The 15,456-nt window shown below is 42.0% G+C and overlaps 1 long non-coding RNA gene across 11 annotated transcripts; it reads left to right on the forward strand.

Moving 5' to 3' along the window:
- The first annotated feature begins 3,838 nt into the window (after positions 1 to 3,838).
- LOC110975704 (uncharacterized) lies at positions 3,839 to 11,467 on the forward strand. Of its 11 annotated transcripts, none has more exons than XR_015425581.1 (8): positions 3,839 to 3,854; positions 4,582 to 4,853; positions 6,087 to 6,219; positions 6,822 to 6,996; positions 8,017 to 8,246; positions 8,687 to 8,776; positions 9,413 to 10,011; positions 10,576 to 11,467. It is a non-coding gene; the product is annotated as an uncharacterized LOC110975704 (long non-coding RNA). The 11 variants fall into 11 exon arrangements; XR_015425575.1 differs by having other exon boundaries at positions 3,851 to 4,853; positions 9,413 to 9,692; positions 9,800 to 10,011; XR_002597737.2 differs by having other exon boundaries at positions 3,851 to 4,441.
- Positions 11,468 to 15,456: the final 3,989 nt, after the last annotated feature.

Genomic DNA, 15,456 nt, shown 5'->3' on the forward strand with positions numbered 1-15,456 from the left:
TAACAAGCATTTCTATTTTGCTTAACACAAGGGGGGATCCTATGGCCCATGCACCCCCTCCGAAACTGTTGCCCCTGACAATCTATAAGACCCTGCCAGTAGTCTTACGTTTTAAAACCTTACAATCAAATCTGGTCGGCTCTGCGTTGGACCATATGCCTGTGGTTATGGCATATGAGGATAGACTAGACTCATGCACTCTTATCTTACAAGCCAGGCCCACTGCACGGGATTTCATTTTTTTCTAACTACGTTTACACCCTATTATATTAGTTAATAACCTGCCCCACGAGCAGTTTTGTTAGAACGCCAGGCCGTTTCCAATACTACATGTACTGAATACTCAACTTCGTCTCCGTCTCAGGCTTAGTGTAGGAAGCCAAGCCTCGATTGTGAACCAGAAGCGTTTGACTGAAATTTATTAACTAAAATTAATCCCGGGATCCGGCCTGATCCTGCGTTAAGTTTACACACGTTTTTGATCCGGATCTGATCCCCCGCGTGGCATCTGATCCTCCTGGCCTAATCTACTGTAAACGCAGGGCCTGAGATACCAGTAACAATGAACAACACAAAGGCGGGGGGAGGGTCCCTCTGTCCCACAGCTTGCTTCATATGTGATATTTTGTTGCACTACGGGACTTACTAATGCGTATAACCTCAGACTCAGGAATTTGAAGCCTGAGACGGAGCCTAAGTCGAGTACTGAAAAACAGCCCAAGACGTGAGGTTCTTTCATGAGTGCCGGTTTATATTGGTCTGTATGGTGCATGACGCGATCATCCATGGTGCATCATCATCATGGGTGCATTATGCAGTGCCACTCGGCAAAACTCAGAGCGCGGACTGCCCGGCACGTCTTTAGCACCTCGTAAATTTGTTGAAGGTGCGCCGGAGCCAGGCGCCGGGCGCACGGCGTGAAGAGCACATGAATGCCCCAGATACAGTAGTTATTTTTAGTTCACGCGCACAGGTCAAAAGTTGCGCGCGATGCATAGTTCCCAGAGCTATTAGTCGATCTTGTCTTGCACTGAGCTGAGCTAACTGGATTCCCTTCGTGTCCTGGCCCAAAGCGGTCCATTCACACACTGGGGACGCAGTGAAAATGCCTTCTATGAAAAACACTGTGGCGCCGCGCCCCTCCGACGAAGGCGAGGGCGCCCTCCTCCTCGAGGCGCGGTGCGTCGGACGGCACGCCGGAGAGTCCCTGAGCGGCTAGGGACGAGTCCGTTGGGACCGAAGTATACCGTCCCCCAAGAAAGTTGGTCTTCGTCGAGATGATGGCTAATCTGATTGGTCGAAACTTAATGACGTAACCCGGACAGACCTGACTCGAAATAAACTTCGCCTGGACTCCTGACTTATATACAACAATTCACAAGCGGCTGGTTTATTCATCAACACACTCAACCAATACACTAGTAGAGGGCGCTATTGACGGGGAAACTGCGTGATTATACGTGACCGGACTTTGCCCAGAGCAGTGAACACCACAATTAATTGCGGGCATCCAGTGCCGAATCAGGGACTTTAGCAAGTCTACGGGGCTTATTGTCAGGGCTGTGCTACACGCAACTCACGTCACGAGATAGCAATGCGCCCTTGCATCGACCGCAAGCTCCTATCAGGAACTATACCGCACCACCAATCAGCCCCTCAACCTACCAAGCCCCTCAACAGCACACGCACCACTCGGATTTAGGCACAGTCACACTAGGCTAGGTGACTTTAACCCTTGCACAGGATTCTCGACCCTTACCTCAGGATCAGCCCTTTATCAGGACCACTAGGCGTAGCCTACGCGCGCCTTTTATAGCTTTCGCGCTGCTATGACCACGCCCGCGCACGTGCTCACGTGACTAAGGAGTGACTTCCGCTGCCCTATCGCACAACGCACAAGGCGGAGCCTATGTGCCGCGCTTGCTTAACACACAGCTACGCGCGCCTAACATCTGCCTCTGATACTGGGCAGAGCGCCATCTATATCTTTGCACTATGCCTAGTGACTAGCGCCCTCTGTCGCGTCACAACACCTTTTGCCTGTGTGACACAGGGTAAAGTCAAGGTCATTGACGCATGGTCTGGTTTCTTTCCAAATCTTTAATGGTGCAGAAAGCTAAAACCAAAACAAGAAAAACCCTGAAACGAGAAACAAAATAATGCAAGATAAGTACTAAACCAATGGATGTACCATTCTGGCAAAGAACAATCAAACACATATTAAAGTTATAAAAAATCTGCAGTCCCTTTAAACACAACATGATGCACTAGGCTCGGACGCACAGGGCACGTATATGCTTTTACCTGTACTCCAGTAATAAGCAACAAAAACAAATCACACGGTTACTGGCACACCAGTCTATCCAGCCTACATGCACTGCCACTAAGTCTTCCCACAGTGCTTAACTAAGCAGGAACAATGGGCTTCCTAGTAAGGGGCAAAAAACAGTGGTGGCTGACTTCCTCCTTGCTGCACTAAAAGATAGCAAGACTATTTACACATCATTGAATATGCGGCAACTTGAGGATTAAAGACTTCCTGTGCCATGTGCCACATGGGCAGTGTGCCTTACACATGCACCAAATGGATAACTTCAAGAAATCACTAAACCGCAATGGTATAGTCAAAATACGTAAAGGAAGAAAGAAATCGTTATACAAAGAAAAGAAAACTGATCCTGCCACTCTCAAAATGGCTCTAACTTTGCCTCTTGTGGATTTCAGTAAATTATTTAAAAAGTGATTCAAAAGTAAAATGTAAAAATAGAAAATGCAACAAACAGAGCTCACATAAAAGTTACACAAAATGCCATCTTAAAAGCACTCATGTTCACAATTGATCTTCAATGCCTTAAAATACAACAAAGACGTTCCTGGCTGTCCCCAGATCGCTGAAAACTCTCAAAGAACTAGATAATTTAAGTTAAGGCGGCCAGGAAGTTTCTAACTAAACTTAAAGAAAAGTCAATCAAGCTAAGGAAAATAATAAAACTTTCAGTTAAGTTAAAGACACTAATTATACAGTATAAGATGGACACTAAATACACAATAAGAATAAAAGAAAGTACACTACCCCAGTCAAGCTTGGATAGAATACAAAAGATGAACTGGACTAAATTGCGGGGACAGGCATCATGGCACTTGTTGGCTATGTGGCAGCTAAAGGACTCTGGACGGTGCTTACGGGTGCACCACTACAAATAAATTCCCATAGACAGCAGTGACAAATCCCCATACTTCACAAATATTTTAAAAATACTCACAACTCTCACAGGTGTTCAGGCTGCACAGAAAAATGATGTTCCACATGTCCTCTTTCATTTTCCTTTCAATTTTCGGGGGGTTGACCAATGAATTTTTGAGAAATTTTCACCAGAAGCAGACCACCCCTAAAATGCAGAAAATGTCCCTGTCCAGAAAAGTAACCATTTTGAAAAACCCTCCCTCAGCAAAATGGCTCAAATAGTGCCACTTTCATACCCGATTGCATCCAAATTGCTCAGAATTGGAAGCCCCGAGTCCGGCGCAGAGGTCCAGTCTCATATTTCTTGAATTCCTCAGTTCCATGGCTCTCAGGACCCTCTAATATAGAATATTTTGAGTGTATAACTTTTATTAATGAGCTCGGCGGACATATTTCTGGCCTAATTACCAGGGTGCACCCTTACTGGCTGAAGACTCAGTGTGTTATGAGACAAAGGGCAATATACTACAAAGGTGCCTAGAGGGGGTCACTAAATGAACTTGCAAGTGCCCAGAGGGGGTCTCTGAATGAACTCACACTGAATGGTTGACTGAGCACAGCCAACTGAGGGCGCTATACAAATAACATACAAAAGTGACCTGTCACACCTGTATGGATTAATCACCTCATCAATGCGCTTATTTAATACTTTGCTCGATTTCCAACTTGCAGAAGTTTATAATTCAAGCCACCTATTTTATGTTGATGACTTGTAACTTAAAGTTTGAGCACACTGAATCTTTTGAAAAGGTTCAGTGCACCACGAAAGCACACAATTGGCTAGCCCCACTAGTGTGGCACGGATCACTCCCGATTTATCCTGGACGGGAGTGAGACAGCCACACTAGTGGGGCTAACAATTGGCCATTTTTTTACAATGGTCAGTGCACGGACGTATATAAAAAAAACCTGGACTTGCAACGCCTTTGTATGAAAAAGAAGCCAACCAGTGGCCATTTTACCGAGCCGAATACAAAGGCGTGGGTTGGCTCCTTACTATTGACGTCAGGAAGAACAAAGGCGGGCATTACCAGGAAAGCTTTGTATTCGGCTCGGTAAAATGGCTGCGAGTGGATTCAATGACTCTATAAGCTGATTAAGGGCATTGCGAGTCCAGATTTTATTATACACGTCCGTGGGTCAGTGTACATTACTAGGGATGCACAACTTGTAGATGCAGACATCTAGATTATAATTGTACGTGTAGGAGAATTTCTCACTTACCATGAATACCATGGGTAACTGCAGACAGGGTTTTTAGTATTGACTTTTGATAGGAAATCAAAACTTTGAATACTCCTCAACTGTCAATTTTATCTGATTTTTGCTACATCCAGGTGACATTCACGTCCCCATAAGACAGACCTTGCGTGCTGGCAAGCAGTCATTATCTGTGGCATGTAAACAGTTTCACTTTTAGCAAGCTTTTCAAGCCGAAGCCACAATTAATTGTCTCCAGTTGCTGACTTTGTTGAAGCATTCAAGGTGCCATTGCCATTGGCACCCAGGTGTGTGAGTTGGAGGAGGAGACCTGCTTTCCTGAGGGCAGCCAGGAATATGCCTTGACAGCAGTACTGATGACCAACCGCAGTCCTCAAGCCACGCAGAGGTACATGTAGGATTCAGTGCATGTACATGTACATAAACCACATGTTATCGTATGCCATGATGCATGGATGTATAGGTCTACATGTAATTAAATTTCGGGGGGGGGTATGTTACACCCCTACAACACCATTGTTCCCAACTACAGTTGCACGTGAGTGCAGTCCCAACTAGAGCGCTGTAGATGGGGAGGCCTAACAATAGTTGGGGCAGTCGCCGCCGGCCATGTGTTCCCGGCTGCACCAGGTGACTGGGATCATACATTTTTTCTATGATATTACTTTACCCGTGCACGGCCGTGCTGACCTTTAATTAACCCCTGCGGTTTGGCACAAAATGTTAAATTTCACAAAAAGCTTCACATACATGTACATGTAGCTGAGTGGGAACAAATTTCTCTAGTTGGGACCATATCTCTACAGTTATATGGTGGTCATTTCTACCTCCATGGTCAGATTTTATGAAAATTGGCATTAGTCTGATGTTGCGAGGAAGTAGCAATGGACCAAACTTGAACTATAACATTTATATCCCAGCCAAAGTTGGGCCCAGTCCAACTGAAGCAATATTGTTTGGCCGGTCCCAACTGTAGTTGGGATTAAGTCACAGTCCCAGCTGTAGTTGGGACCAATGCTATAATGGGGATGGGGTGTAACAGATACATGTATGTATTTGTATGAGAATAATGTATTGACCAACGTGTACATGCATAACCCCAGACAGTAAAAAGAACAATGTTCATCATAAAACTTCAATATACAACCTGATACTTTTCTAGTACTTAATGGAACAAGTTGTGGGGCATGTAGGCAGCATATTAGACACTGACTGTAGAACCCCCATCGACATGTTATCGGTGTACATGTATTTCAACAGCTACAATTGGTTGGATCACTCATTTCTACGCATACCCGCACTATCCTGCAGCCAAAGTGGCATTACCAAGCAATCATTGCCAGGGAGAGAGGGACATACTTGTCTTCCAGCCACACATACACACAAATCAGATTCCCCACAGGTCCCCCAACTAAATGCTACATGTACATGTATTGCTATGCCAAAGAGTACATGTACTGTACATACCTGCAGTTACCGTGGTGTGCACATATGCCAACTACAGTGTTTTTCTGTGGTTGAATCAGTGAATGGTTATATAAGTAGACATGTATATACATGTATACAGTGTACATGTGGATTTTTGAGCGTCATCACTTTCTCAACATTTTCTGAATTACAGTGGTCAGAAGAAGCAGAAACATGATGAAATCCAAGTCCCACCTCTGTTTAAAAACAACCATGAACTCTGCAGCATACAACATCAGTACCCACTGGCAACCCGTACAAGCAGGAGATCGCCAGTGCATATCTAGGTAATTATGATCTTTCAATTTTCAGTTCGTCTTAAATGTACTGGTACTATTTCAATCTTTTGTACTGGTTTAAGAGTTAGCCACTCACTGAACTCTATTCAGTGTTCCTGTCGTGTTAATTTGTCATAAAGGAAGATTATTGGCATTTTCCCAAACTTTACAAGGTTTTGCCATTGGAGGTTTATAGCTGCTTCTGTGTTTCTTGTCTGAATTAAGGACAATCAAGGTGTGCGAAACATGTCCAAATTACGGTAGGCCGACTACAATTTCTGAATGATGTAAAAGTTCATTGTTATTGAACATGGATCAACACCTGCGAAACAATTTACTCTTTATTGGTAATACCATTTTCTTAAAGGTAAAAGTCTTTTAATCACAAAGGAATTTTGCCCTTGAAATTTAGAAAAATATGTGTATTTAAAATCCTAAGCAATATTTGTAGACTATAGTTTTTGTAGAAGTAGAACATAACCCATGTAGTGATTCGTCATGCTTTATTTGCCTTGCCATTTTCTGATCCACTTTTCTGTGGCCATCAGACACTGTAAGGAATCCTGTGTGTGTTACCGTTATTCAAATCAACTTATCATTTCTTTATGCAGGCCATGTTTGGATATCAATTCAAAACTTAGAAGTTGGGAAGCAGATAAGGCCAGGAGAGATTCATTTGTAGTCAGCTTGCAGAAGGAGATGGAGAATTTCTCCAACTAGACTTACCAGCCCGTCGTTGTGATAACCAAGACTCTACAGAAAAGAGAGCTCTTCAGTGAGGCCAAGGTGTGTGTATACGCAGTGCTTAATCATACCTTAATTAGGGGAGGTTTAGTAATGAAGAACCAAACTGGTACATGTGTGTTGAAAACCAAATTATATATAGACATAGGTTTAACTGAGGTTTGAAAGTTGGCTGGGTTTTTAACACGTGTTTATCATGATTCTACTAATAACCACCAATCCATTGCTTTTTGTTTTTAATAAGAAAACTCGCTAGCTTTGGATCACTTTGTTTGATTTATCAGTTTTGATTCTATTGCTATGTGACCAGACAATAGCAGAACACGCATGTGATCAAGAGTATGCTTCCATCTGCGGCATCATGTACATAGTGGTAGTTGTAAATGTAATGGAAACCATTCCGTTTTTGTATCAGAAAATGAGCCAATACCTGTACATGCATGTGAACAGGTGGTGAGTCAAGGGGGCAAGTGCCCCCAAGTTTGAAAGGTTGGGGAAGGGCATTTGCCTCCCTTACAACCCCCCACCACCTTTCTAAGTATTTTCTTTTTTAAATGGGTGAATATGAAGTAAAGTTTGATTAGTAAAGTCATGTGTCAAGACGGATACATGTAGTTACAGTTGTAGACATTTTTTTAATTAATAGGCTGTGTTCTGTTCAAGCTTTACCATAGTATTGCTTGGCACTGGAAAAAACGTAATGGCTACTATGAAAATAATTCAAGATCCTCACATTTGAAACCATCCTTTTTGCCCTCCTTGGATGAAATTTTCTGTGGACAATTTGTAAGCTCTCCCCCTCCCCTGCAGGTTACTACGGTATGGCATATGAGAAAACTTATGCCTTTGTCTACACAGTACATTTGGTCACCTTAACAACTACACATACACTGCCCTTTGTTTACATTCCAGTCGCTGTTTACAGTAGACATGGAAAATAATTGGCATGTATCCAAATGTACTTGGAACTAGGTCTACATGTACATAGATGGTAAACTTTGGGAAATACATGGTGTAGCTTTGATTCACACAAGGCCATTGTTTTTCTTTTCTGTTTTTTAGGCTAATGGCTTCAAGTACGTCACCTTAGGGGGGTCAGCATAATTTTCTAGCTATGCGAGAGATGCACAAACTGCATTCTGAGGAGGAGCTCTTCAAAAGTCGACGGTGCAGTGTTTATTATCATGCAGCACTGTCCTTAGAAGCCACCCTGGCCTTGGCAAACATCCACAATGTCATTGGTGGATTTAGGCACATCATTACGTGGATTTAAGATGACATTCAATAACAAGGTAAGTACATCGGGCATATTAAAAATGTTCAAATGGTACTTTAAAGGTCTTGGCTTAGTTTCAATCACGTTATATTGCTCATCAAATTTTTTACTCGGTCATAACACTGTTGGTAGAGCATTGAAGTGGCAGTGTATAAACTTGAGGCTAAAGTCCAAGTTCTGCCCATCTACCTTTCAATGAAATTAAATTTGATTTTCAGCAGTTTAAAAAGAATAAGCAGGCAAGACATTTAATAGCTTATGAGACAATTTCCTTTTCTTTGGTTGCCCTGTGATGTAATTTAAAATTTTACATTGAAAGGAGAGAAATGCCACAAATTCATGTTCATGCTTGACCTGTTATATTTAATTACCTGAACTTCTCAGTTTCATGAATAGGGGGTTTCATATACTAAGCTATATAATTTTCTTGATATTTTATATTTTTGGTTACCCCAGGTGCAGTTGTGTCACACAATAAAGGAGGAGACAGCACTCCCAGGAAAGGACGAGTGGAAAAACACTTGCTGCAAAGTCTTGAACCAGAAGGCAAGTGCATACTGAATTAAGTTTATAAAGACGGGTGCATTGATACAATTATATGAAAATTGTATCGGCCAAAACAAATAGAATGCCTTGATGTGGCGCATTGCACAGTACATAAACTTTGTCTTTGTTCGTGTTTGGAGTGCCTCATTTTCCCCTTTGCGAGACAAAATGCAATGCTCCCCAAGACAGTGAACAATTACACATGTTTGGAAGGTGAAGTAAAACTTTTCAAAACTGCCATGTGGAGTAAGATATTAAGGACTTAACAGCTCAGTTTGGAGACGTACAGGAAATGAGTTGTCTTTTGTGCCTATTTTGAAGTACAGCAATGAAATTAGGAAACTAAACACCTCAGTTTATGTGTACAACTTTGTGTACAACAGTGCCAAAGGCAGCATTCAAAAGTCTTAAGGAGATTACTCTCCACTATGAACATAGTTACCTCTGGATATTGCTATGTTAAATTTGCAAATTCAGTAGTTCTAATGAATAATATGTACGTTTATTGCATACATTTTTAAAGATTTGGGAACAGGGAGGGGAAGGGAGGGGAGTGCACGGTATGGGGTTCCCCTTGGCCCCCACACCACAGTTATCTCGGGATGCAAAGTAACTTCTTTGTCTGTGTATTAACAGGATGCCAATGGACAGGAGATGAGGTCCATCCTATTCCTGGCAGACAAGGAGGGACCAACTTTTGAACTGACCACACAAGCTTTTCAGATGTGCTTTTCGAGAATGCTGAACTGAAGGGCTAGACTATGAGGAGAGAAGACATCGAGGGAGTTCCTCAGATTAAGCTGTGTATTTTTGCTCTCCCGACTAGTGCCCTAGACACACTTTTGCAAGACTTAGTGCAGAAGAAACTCGCATTGGCTGGATTTAAGAAGGAAGGGGAGGTTGTAAACAAATTGCAGTGAGTGCAGCATAATGCGATGTTTTAAACAGAGAGCAGCACCTGGGTGAAAGTTGAACAACGTTTCCCGACTTATGCAAAGCGGGACGTTCTCTTCCTATATGCAGGAGCAAAAGGGAACTTCTGCAGGTTGCTGAGGCTGAGTGAAAGTCAGACAGCAGAACAGCAGAACTTCCGGAAAGGTGCGCCATACAAAGGGGAGTCAAATACTGTTGGATTCTCCCTTTGTATGGAAGCATCTAACCTAACTCCAGAGATGGTTGCCAACCTCAGTGTGGAGTTAGGAGGATTCCACCTCACCATCCTGGACATGCCAAAGGTACATTTAAATGTACATTAAGAAATGACCAACTAAAAAAATGAATGAAATACACTCCGATACTTTTTTCACATTGGCACAACACTACCAAGTCACCTAAATCTATACTTAATGTCAGACAGATTTGCAGTGTGGGTAGTGGTGCAGTATATAAATCTTTATTTTAATATGATCTTTGAGAAACTCCTAACACTTCAATGTGTCTATGACCTTTATAATCCAACTAATTTCTACGGGGATACGTGTCATTGGATGCTCATGGTAGTTGAGGTTTTTGACCAATGTTTCCCAAAATGCACCATGGTGCCAGTCCGGTTGCAGACATGATTGTGGAAACTAAGCATATTGGTTCCTTATGTCTGAGTGTGCTTTCAGGTGAAACATGGTCAGATCATAGTCTTCTGCAACTCATTTTTTAAGCCAACAATTCCACCTAAAAAAAAATGATAAAATTTCTTATATGAAGATTTCAGCCATCCAGTGCTGATTTCACTTATACACATTTGTAACTTTGTGGTAAAATATTGACTTACATTTATATTTTTATCAATTTTCTTGGCAAAGAAGACGACCTACTCGAGACCCACTCCTTCAAGACCGAGACCAAGACTTCAAGACTGAAACTTTTGCAGGTCGATACCGAGACCTAGTCTTCCAAGATCAAGACCGAGACCAAACAATAAACATGTACCGGTATACTATTTTATGCAAAGCTGAATGAGGACAAGCAACATAATACGATAACTGTATTGAACATATAAAATAAAGAAATTAACGTATGCAGCACACCATTGAGCATAAATATATAGATTAAAGGTTTTTTTAACACTTGACACATTTCATTTTACCTCTGGGAAATACAATGTAGTTGTGATGAGCTGCAGACTTTTGATATGTCAATATTAGCAGGTGTATGGTTTAATTATAACCATGAACTCCCAAGCCCATTTCCATTTAATTTCAATTAAGATGTATGGCATATTTATACGGTTCACACAAATTTATTGGGCATGATTTGTCCAATACCAAAGTATAAAATGACCTTATGTTAAGGCTGAATGTCCGACTTTATCGGTGATACTTCTTTAATGATCACTGGACTGGTTAGAAAGGTCAGTTAGCAGAAAGAAAGTTACCCACTGATATGGTATTTCCCTGTTGATTGAAATCGTCATTTCCAACCTGAGTGACCCCACTGATGGAAACATTAAAATTGTTTTCATAAACAAAAATTAAGAAAAAAATAGTAGCCCAGTAAGATGTTGATTTACTGAGATGACAAATGAGGGAAAAGAAATACATTCTTTGGGCACGTGTGCCAGTTAACTGTGTACCAGTTCCAGTGCTTCCAACCTCGTCTCCATCGTGTTGAGCGTTGAATCGTTCCCAAGGCTGTCTCCCGTGCTGGAAATAAAGTAACAACTTTAGACGCAGTTGTGGTATACTGTATTGACTAGTCTCTGTCCAAGCATCAATTTCATTCTTTATCATGGAAATTTGTAACATTACGTTGTCGTGTTTGGAAGCTAGACTCTTACGGAGGTCAGCTGGCGAGTGCGATCGTCCACATTATATTGTGGTCTCGACAGGTCTCGAGGGGGAGACCCAAGCCTTTGACATCCGAGACCATGACCGAGACCAGCACTTTTGAGACCGAGACCATCCGTCCCGAGACCGAGACCACAAAAAGGTCTCGAGATGGTCTCGAGACCCTCGAGACCAATAATACTGCAGAGAGAACTACTAGTACTAGCGGCAGGATAGTCCATGATGTTTGTATGTAACCCCCCCCTCCCCCCGGGGCAGTGTACAAGAAGGCCCGTACAATGATTCCAGCCCTTCACCTGTAGCCTAGGCTATGCATACGAATTCCATACTTCGTTAATTAAACTACCTTTATAATTGTTTTAATAGCGAATCAGCCTTGAAATTGTAACACTTCATAGTTTTAATCAATGACGGCTGCCCCGCACGTACTTACAGAACTAACTGGTGTGACCGTGCCCCGCTTTAACACAATGATCACTCAGATTGGCGTTTGCATACGTTGTGAACGCAATATTGAAAATGTACAAGTTTTCCACGGTGACAACTGAAATGGAATATTCATCTGTCACCAATTGCAAAAGAAAATATTCATATTCAAAGTAAGTTACCTCAAAAAGAAGGATAGATCTGGGGGCACACCAACCCCCCCCCCAGCACCTGGTAATACATATTTTTCATAAGGAAGGAGAAATTGTAGACTCACGGTGTATTTCATTCTCCTTCCTTCTCAAAACTGTAAAAAAAAAACCTAAATGTAGTCCCACTCCTCAAAAGATCATCAAAGGTTACATAAAAAATTTCAAGTATTTTTCCCCCAAAAGCGAGTCCCCCCTCCCGAAACAAAATGGTTCTGGATCCAAAGCTGAAAAATTATACGAAGGCCGACTGATTTGAGAAAAATAATGGTTGCGGACCAGTAAGTAAACTGTCGTAGCCAACAGTGATAAACACCTGAACTTTAAAAAATCGGGAAAAGTACTCAAGAGTTTCCCAGGCGTTAAAGACGCACATCAAATTAAAGCCCATTTTATAATTGTTCACTTTCTTTTCAACTTTCTATAATGTCACCCTTAAAAGGCTGTCGTGAAGCACCTTGCCAGTTTGAAATATTGCTGCCTACACTTCTCGAAAAATAGACCGTTTTCGGGCACCGATTTCTTTCAAATCTCACTCAGACACAAGCTGGTATTCTTTCTGCTAGTCTAAACCTGTCTTTTCAACAAATCTTCAAGTTCGTGGACCACAAAATGCTCTGTTTCATAGAGAATTTGAGATATACAAATTGTGGTTTGCCACATGCAAGCCCAGTTTTCGGCCTATTTACTGGCCTGCAACCCTATACTGTAGGGTGCACTGAACTAATTCAAGCTCCATTGAAAACAGTGTAAACTCAAAGTTTGGAGCCCAATTACAGGCAACTGAAGTCCCTGAGGCCTCTCAAACAAAAAACGTGTTGTTTGGTCCTTCAGATTTCATTTGATTTTCAAACTTAGTACGTTAACAAATGAATTTTTAAATTATCTGCCAAAATCAAACTCACCCCCCCCCCAAAAGTGAATGTTCCCAACGTCTTCTCAGCAGCCATTTTTCAAATGGCATCCCTCACCTTTTCAAGCTCTTCCGACAATTTTTCAAAAACAGTTTTGCCTGCTTTGCCCCCATAATGAGAGCCCCTGAATCTACATAGATGATTCTGGGCCATACTTACACAACTTCACAATTTCTTGGTCCACACAAACCCCTCTTTTTGAAACAATTTGTAGGGGTACTTGTTCGGCGCCTCTGCTTGGCGGAGAATTTTCCTTGAATAATTGTGACCAAAGATTGTGTAACGGTCGATTACACACTTAAGGTTCGGACGACCTCACCAGATTGGGATTTCCATTTAACATCAACAATCAGGAATGATTTATTTCGGAATCACATGAGCATTACGAGAGAATTACGATACATTGATTGCCAGCCATCTTTGATTGTATCCCAGCATCCTTTGCTGTGTTTACAGGGTGCAGACCACTAATTCAAGTGAGAATTTCTGACCAGCTCATTAGCATTAAAAGTGCTCCCCCCTACAGTATCTTTTGAAAAAAGAGATTGTTTGGCCCCCAAAATGGTGAGATTGTGTAAATCGTCGCCAGGATCAACTCCCTGGGTCTTTGAGCTTTCATATGAGGGCAGAAGGGCTGAAAACTACGGTTGAAAAATGGTCCTAAGTGCCCGAGAAAGTTGAGGGTTGCCACTTGAAAAATGGCTGCAATCAGACTTCGGAAAAATCACTTTTTGGGGGGTGATTTTGTTTTGTGGGAATAATTAAAAATGTAATTGGTTAACCCACAAAAAATTGAAAAGAAATTGAAAGATAAGTGACCAGACAAGAATTTCATTGTGTTTCAGAAATCTCAGGGATGTTGGCGTGCATGCTATTGGGCCCTGAACGGTGCTGATTTTACACTGTTTTCAATGGGGCTTGAATTAGTGGACTGGACCCTACATGTACATGCGTTAGTCTCCAGTCAAGTCGTGTCAGCCTAGTCTTCGTCCTGTGGTCTTTGTCTACAGTCATGTCCATCCCGTTACAATTGTATAGCGCCGCGCAGCGGCGCAAGATGGGGAACTGACCATCCCGCATGTGTTAATTTCATGGAGGTCACGATCCGCCATTTTGGTGTGCAAATTGCGAGCTGTTTGTACACGCGACATATGGCGGCGGGAGGCTCTATCCACGAGAAAGGGGCCGTTGGAGATGAAATCGGAGAATTTTGGTGTGTTCTGTGTGGTTACATTCTCTGGGTTGCGGCCGTCGGATCGTGCAGCAATCTTAAACACAAGAAGTTGTAGCCTAGGCCCTACACATGTTTCTCCTACGCCTGGGGGCAGATATCCCACGGCACGTTTCATTACAAATTGCACTGGTTATTCTGTGGAAGATCTGTTTCTGTTCTGAATACCTGTTCACAGAGAGTACAGAAGTCAACAAAGGAATGTGACAGCACCATAACTTGTGACCCAGAATCTTATTTTGTAGTATCCCATGCTTTGTTGTGTATAAACAGGAGGGATGGATCATGTAAAATTGCTTCGGGTGACAACGAAGCCAATCTGCACTGGTCATACTGAAAAGGAACAACATGACTCTTCAGGCTTTTACAACACTGGTGATGGTGTTGTTGGGGCCCTATTCTCTGTGAGAGCTCAATGTTAGCATGGGATGTAGTTGGGTTGTCACAAAACCCACACTTCCGCTTTATTGTTGAAAAAAGATTTCATCTACTATGATCGTGTGCAACTTTTTAGTCAAAGAATACATATATGCATATATAAATCAAGCATCCATTGGCTGAACCCCCATATTGCCCATTAACTTTAACTCAAATTCAGGGTTCAGCCAATGGGCACATGTAATGTGTCCGTGTGATGACAAAGTCAGTGATGAACTTGAATGTACAGACAAAGATTGATAGGCAATTTTAATTGTATATACACATGTATATGATACATGTACGTATATCTGTATATATTTATTTTCTTTTGGCCAGTTTTAGTGGACTTTTTTATGTCCCATCTGGCTCAAGCTTCCTTAAGCATCCTCGTTTTTATCGTTGAGGTGTCACAAGTTTTGGTGGGTTTGGGATCTCAAACATTGTGGGCACTTCATTCCATTTCAGCTTGTTTGGAGGTGATTGGTAAACTGGGTTCAAAAAAATTGGAACACAGGCAGAAGTTTGTGTAGAGAAACCACTGGGTTCTTTTCAGAAGATCCTTCCTGTGGGTGTTTTGAACCTAGAATTGGCATCTGTAATGAAATGGAAACATCAAATAAAATGTAAACACATAGTAAATTCAATTTTTTTTCTATAATAGGGCAACAAGTCTGAATTTGCAAACTGTGCAGTTTCT

This window comes from Acanthaster planci, linkage group LG06 (genome assembly GCF_054643075.1).
Source record: "Acanthaster planci isolate LZ-2023a linkage group LG06, COTS_SCS, whole genome shotgun sequence".
NCBI lineage: Eukaryota > Metazoa > Echinodermata > Asteroidea > Valvatida > Acanthasteridae > Acanthaster > Acanthaster planci.